The sequence below is a fragment of the Aquarana catesbeiana genome, linkage group LG05, assembly GCF_042186555.1.
Source record: "Aquarana catesbeiana isolate 2022-GZ linkage group LG05, ASM4218655v1, whole genome shotgun sequence".
In the NCBI taxonomy this organism is placed as follows: domain Eukaryota; kingdom Metazoa; phylum Chordata; class Amphibia; order Anura; family Ranidae; genus Aquarana; species Aquarana catesbeiana.
In genome coordinates, this window is record NC_133328.1 from 87,655,334 (window position 1) to 87,662,587 (window position 7,254).

A 7,254-nucleotide genomic window follows, 5' to 3' on the forward strand; every position below is an offset into this window, starting at 1 on the left:
ACCGCTTAATATATATACCTTGTTGCAAAACAATGCTGTCTGAAGAGTGTGGACAGTATACCGCCAAGCACACAGATCCCTCCAGTTGCCAATTGCAGCTCGCTCCTCCCTTGTAACTTTGTTGCCATTCTCTGTTTCTTTTCTCAGTCTGATGTTAATAGTCTCCACAGCAACTGTTAGCGTCCAATCAAAATGCTGTCCTTTCCAAAATGGTCAAGAGATCCCAGAGAGGTCAGCACTTTCTATCTACTAGTTACTTCCAGAAAGGTTACACACCATGCTCAGTTTACTTTCATATGTAGTCCGTCGTGTACATAAAACCAAAGAAAAGTATCATAGGATGACCGTTTCCCATTGTGGAATGAATGTGCTTATAAATACCTGTAGACTGTTGGTTTAAAAATGTTTGGCAATCTGATTGGATTCTCATACAAACTGTCGATAATTCAGGATGGTCCTAATAGCAAATTATGTAGAAATTGAATAGTAGTTAGATTAGTTATCTATTTGACTGACAGCCAATAGTTTTGGAAGAACTGCAACCTTAAGGAAACTTAAGAAATACTGATAAATATTGTGGATGCCTGTAAAACCAAGGGGGAAATCCTACTTATGGTGGGTTTCTCTTTCGCTAAGAATATATCTCTTAGAAGATAAGCTGGAGGGAATACTGAGATCAACTATACGTTTGCTTGGCATCTCTGATCACATTAAACCATAGGATCACATTGTTGGGTTTAGTAGAGTTGAGATTGACATACGCTGACAGATTTTCATATGCTCACAAACATTTGGACAGTACATTCGATAATGGCATCAGAGACTTGGTGAATGTCATTTAAAATCACTTCAAAATTTTGCTTGCTTTTAATATTTGATTTTGCAATTAACACAGGATTTTGAAAATGATCCTCAATCTGACCCCAATAACTAATAGAAAATTGAATGAATATTCTGTAAACTAACATTTTTAAACCAAATTCTACTGGTGTATGGCCAGCTTTAGAAGTAGTTAGCCAAGACTTCCATGGGCTCTACCCATCCTCAACAGAAGTGGATGTTGAGAGATCTCCTAGAAATTAAGTATATTAGTGAATGTGGCATCTACCAAACATTCACAGCAGAAGATGTATCTTCCTGGGGCATGTATTTTAAATTACAGTGAATGATTCACCTGCAGTAAATGTTTGGTAAATATCACATTCCTTGCTTATGAATATGATCCTATTCTCCTAAAAGTGCTTTGTTAGAGTTAAAAGCATTTGGTGTTCCTTAAAATGCTAATTTGTAACCACCGATTGTTTCTTATGTTCTTGGGAGGGTAACTGAGATGATTAATATCCATTAGATTATTGGTTTATTTTCATTTTTCAAAACTGCCTGATGTTGCTGGAGTATGGATGAAGCCAAGTTTGTATAGTACCATTATGGTTGACTTTTTCTTCCTTACTCACACATACTCAGATAAGTAAAGTAAAAACAAGTAATTTTTCAATTGTTATTGTATTGTTTTATTCTTTTATTTTTATAAAAAAAAAAAAAATAATAATCTGTTCATTACCCGATTCATACATTTCAGTGGTTTTGTAAATATAAATATTTTCTCTTATGTGACAGTTCAAATTAGGCTCAATACTGCAGATCAAATATTCAGTCACTTATATTTAGGATGTAGCCTATTCTGTATAAAAAATTGTTCATTTCAATCTAGAATGCAAGACACAATACACGGTGAATGACAGCTCCCATGCTTCCTTAAGTACTTTAATTTATGAGTAAAATTTCTATTTCCGTTACAGATTAATCAAATCAGCCAGGAAAAGAAAATGATAAAATCTACCTATAATTAGAACAACCACACTCTCATAGCTTATTCCTAATTAAAGCAATTAGAAGCAAAGAGAACATGTGGTAATGAGGACTTCAAATTATATAAAAATCTTCACCTAGCTGATTTGAGATGATTGAACTGTAGTGTTTGCTGCTGGAGTACTTCAAAAATTTTACTGGGACTCCAGTTTGTATTCATGCTGTGTCCATGCCTTGCTTTACAAATTGTTTAAAGGGAACCTGTAATGGTAGAGGTACAGATGCTGCCATCACTGACCTCTTTCCAACTATCTGTTCCACTGTCTCTAGCTTTAAAACTCTCTCAGGCATTGACCCTTAACAAGGATACAAATTAGAAAGTCAGAATGAAATCTTAACCCCTGATCTGCATACTTGTTCCAGCTCAGTCCCTGAGAAAGTTCCTCAGGAAGCATGGAACCTTTTGGAGCAGTCCAGGTGTTTTAGTGCACCTGGGAGGTGCAGAAGCAGCCTTGTTTGTGTTCCACACAAACAAGAAAGAAGCAAGAGTTTGCACATCTGCCCTAGTGTATTTTTGTTTATTGAACCACAAGATAAAAAAAATAATTCTCAATAGATGCACTCACATTTAGTAGCATACGTAAAAGCATTTAGATCACTTTGTTGCCCTTTCCTGGATCATCACTGTAAGGTGTAACTAAGGACATCTAACCACCATAGAGCCGAATGGCAGCTCAAAAAAACACCGGGACACAGCTCTGGTGTGCACGGTCTACTGAGCATACTCCTGGACCAGCCAGCGCAAGGCAGCGATGTGGGTGCCCACTACACTGGAGAGAGTGAAGGAGGCAAAGACAGTACATCAGTACGTCAAGGCTGCTATGATGACGCGTTTCAGAGGTGTGGCCCCCCTCATCAAGTCACTCCCGTACCAGAAGTGTGCGGCTTTTTATCGAGAGTTAAGACACCTTCCCTACCACACATCTTAAAGGGACAATGCCAGGAGGGGTTAACCCACATTGAAAGCAAGTAATGGGACTGGAAGCAACCTTAGATATACAAAAATCCATAATTTCCATAATCCATAATTCATTCAAAATTTATTGAAAATTAATTAAAAATTGTGTATACAGAAACAATATGTACTGTATAAATGAATAAAATAAATAAAATAATGGCACCTTTACAAAACACACCTACTATACTATACTTAAATGTCAGTCTTCCATGTATGGCATATAGCTTACATACATCTATGCATTAAGTGTGAATCACCCATTGTGACAGACCTAGCCAGGAGAGAGACTTTTGGAGGGGACTGAATGCTAGCCTCTTGCTGATCGATCGTGGGCCCTGGCATTTGGGGGAACGGTGCTCTTTGTGAGCTGTATGCCTGGGGACCCTTGAGGTGGTATTCCTGTGGATTCGGGTCCTGGTCCCCCAGGACACACAGACTCTGGGGACCCTGGATTTGCCATATTGGAATAGTTACTGATTCATACCGTGGGGACTCCTACTGTTAAATGCTAATGTCATCAATTCCAGCTACCTGTCTGTTGTCTTCTAAAATGTGTATTGTAAATAAGTCTCTAGTATGGGATCTAAGAGTCATTAGATCCCCATTATTGTTTGTGTTAATTAACTCTGCTATTGTGATAATGTTGATTGGGTTTTCTGAGCTACAAGATGGCCAGTCTGGTCTAAAGGTCATGTCTGAGTCATCTAGGCTGTCTAAAGTGATTAGTTAATTAGCTCATGTTAATTAGGTTAATTAGGTTACAGCTGTATTGTTAGAGTAATATGAGCAGGAGGTCTGCACCTCCTCTTTGATTGTATAAAAGAGACTGTATTCCTGTCAATAAAGAGAGATCCCTGTTTGAACTTACATACAGCCTGCCTGGTATTTGTTCTGAGCTATCACAACTGGATTCGAACGGCACATAGCTGTAGTTCTAATCCCGGAGCATCGGATGACTGAACCATCAGACGTGCGATCTGCAATCTGATTCTATAGCAGCAGAGGAGTGTCGGGAGAGTGGAATCGAGTGAGCAAGGGGCTCGCTACATTGATTGGCAGCCGTGGGATTTGCTCTCCAGTTACTGGGACACTCCAAACCAGCCTGCAGGAGAGCCACGCTGAAAGACTTGAGAGCCGTGGAGGGAATGGTGGGATTGTGCTTCCTTGCCGTGAACACATCCAAACCATCACCTGGATCCAAGGTCCAGATAGCAGGAGAGGAGAGGTACAGATACCAGCCACCATGGATGAGGAATTCAGAAGGAGGTTGCGAGAGATGCAGATACAGCACAGAGGACCAGTATCAGAGCAGGTCCGGCTGAAATGGTTTGATTTTATCCGCTGTGAACTCTGGAAGGAAGCGCTAGCCCGTGAGCAGCGACACCAGGAAAAAGTTCTCCCATCTTCTGGAAATGCGATATTGGGGAGCCCAAAAATTCCCCAGCACCATGTCACAAGCTGGGAGGGGAATATGGATGCTACCAATCCTTTATTATTATAGATAATGTTATGGGGAATTTTCAAAGTGTTATTAGTGGTAGTTACACGCTAGTTTTCATTCAGTATTCATTGTAGAAAACGTCTATATTTTTATTGAGGTTATAGTGTGTATTTTACATTTCTTATAGTAGATTTTGCAGGCATCCCAGATATACCTTTCTTGTATCAACAACAACTTCAGCTGCTTTCATGTACTTTCATGTACTTTCTTTCATGTTTGCAGATCCTGAGATGACGAGTGACCTCTTGCACATTTTCTGTCCAAGCACCCCTGGATGTTGAGACAGGACTGCAGGGGTGAAGGAAAGGTACAAGTGCCAAGGTGTAGACATTGTGAGCAGGAACTGGGGAGCGCTGGTAGCTGACAAGCAGAGGTACAGCTGGTGATGCAGCGTGAGGGAGATAAGTCCAGCTGATGGTGAAGTCAGGGCCCACACCTAGTTAGGTGACAGCTGGGTGGAAGGACAACAGGATATAAGCAGAATCAGAGTAAGGAATGGGTAGAATTTGGCATCAATCGGACAGCGAGGTACAGATTTACTAGGCAAAAGCATGGTCATAGTCTAGGCCAGGGTCGGTAGCAGGGATAGACAGACAAACATAAACAGGCAAGGGTAATTAAAGAGCAAGATCAGTGAAGAGGCCAGGTTAGTAACAGGATCAAGGATGCGTATAGAAAACTGGTTTACAAGAACAAGGCTGAAGACCATTCAGCATGGAACTAATGCACAGTTCAGGATAAATAGGCCACTTTGTGGCAGTGGGTGTGCATGCATGTGCTTACAGCAAGTTTTAGCCTGACAGCTGGCACCATGTTCCTGACAGCTGCTGTTTGGCTACCGTACCTCCCCTTTTTTTGGGTGGTGGTGGCTTTTTTCCTTTATGCTTTAATTTTTTTTAAAGTGTTTAAAGACTGTACACATACTACTTACTAGAATTTTTTTTTTTTATCAGTAAAACTAAATCATAGAATTGTTGATTTTTATGATTGAGATTATATATATTAATACTGGGAACGTACTCTGTACAATGTTTGGGCTGTTTTTTTTTCAGAATGAGTGATACTGCAATGTTTTCCTTGTCAAAAGAAGTTTATTGAGTATACAATATTATAAAGATACATAAAGTAAGTTTACAAGGATCTATAAAGTAAGCTCATTGTTTTACAGTAGGGATTATATAGGTAAATATCATGAAATTTCAAATATTAAACATTGGGTTCACGTAAACCTAAATTAAAGATATATATCATTGCCTTAGTTACTTTTGTAGGTATTTAAATGATTTATACCTACTATACATATTGTTTACAGGTAGAATGTATATAGGTCAAATAAATTCTGATAATGAGCTTTAATCGTAAGGTGGAGAAAAGGAAAGAGAAAGAAGAAAAAGGGTAGAAAGGCAGAGGTATGGTCCACAAGGTTGTCCCGCTCGTCAGTTTATTATTCTTTTTAGTTCTCTTTGAAGCCTTAGAATGGGTGTCTCTGTAAGTCATTTTATCTGTTACCATGGCAACAGGACAGAGTCATTGAAATTTGACAGGAACTGTTGTTTTATCCAAGGATGCCAAAGTTTTTCAAATTTTGGAATTTGATTTTGATCGATGGCTACCATCTTAGCATGGGACATTGTATTATTCATTCTGTGAATTGTTTCTGCTAGTACCAACGTAGGAGATTTCCATGCCTTGGCCACTGTTTGTTTTGCAGCCATTATTAGTTGGATCATAAGTTTGAATTGAGAGAGTGTTAACCATTCTGGTTTTAGATTAAGTAAAGTTATATATGGATCTGGTTGTATTATTTTTTTAAATATTTTAGATGCAATCACGAAGACTTCCTTCCAGAAGGTTTGGATTACTGGGCACGTCCACCATATGTGTAAATGTGTGCCTATTTCTGGGCATCCTCGAAAACAAAGAGCTGAGGTATTAGGTGAATATTTTGCCACTCTAGCGGGTACAAGGTACCAGCGAGTTAGGACTTTATAATTTGTCTCCAGTGCTAAGATGTTGGGTGAAGATGACTTAGATGTGAGCCATATGTTAGACCAGTCCGTGTCTTCTAAAGTTCGTCCCAGGTCCTCCTCCCACCTCTGAACGTAAGAGGGTCTATTAAGATTTACTACTCCATATAATTGATTATAAAGTGATGAAATTGTACCTTTAGCAAATGGATCTTTTGTACAGATTGATTCAAAAATGGATAATTGGGATAATGGTGTATCCCCCTTTAGGAATGGTGTATAGAAATTTTTGATTTGGAGATATCTAAATATCTCAGAGTTTGGTAGATCATATTTTTCTCTAAGCGATGGGAATGAAAGGAATGATTTAGATGCTATGAAGTCATTTAGTGTCTGAATGCCTGATGTTGTCCAAGCTTTAAAAGAATTTGGGTAGATCCATGCCGGATAAAAGGCCGGATTTCTGATAAAAGAAAGGAGAGGATTGTGTGGAGATTGTAATTGATATTTGGTTTTTAGTTTATCCCAGAGAGATAAGAAGTGTTTAGTTATGGGATTATGAATTTTAAAGCGGTCTTTAGGATCAAGCCATAACAAGTTTGATATTAATAGAGGGTCATTTTCTGAAGCCTCTATAAATACCCATAATGGGATTTCTTGTTTTGCATGGTATTTGGACAGACTGGCCAAATGTGCTGCTCTGTAGTAGTTAGTAAAATTAGGGTATCCCAGGCCTCCTTTATTTTTGGGAAGATGTAGTGTGTGTATAGGTATACGTGGTTTAGAAGAGCCCCATATAAATGAAGTTGCTCTTTTTTGTACTATTCTCAAAAAATAGGAAGGAATTGGAATAGGGAGGACTCTGAATAGATAAAGCAATTTGGGTAGAATAGTCATTTTGATTGCATTAATCTTCCCTATCCAGGATAAAGGAAGTTGCGACCATTGTTTTATTAGAT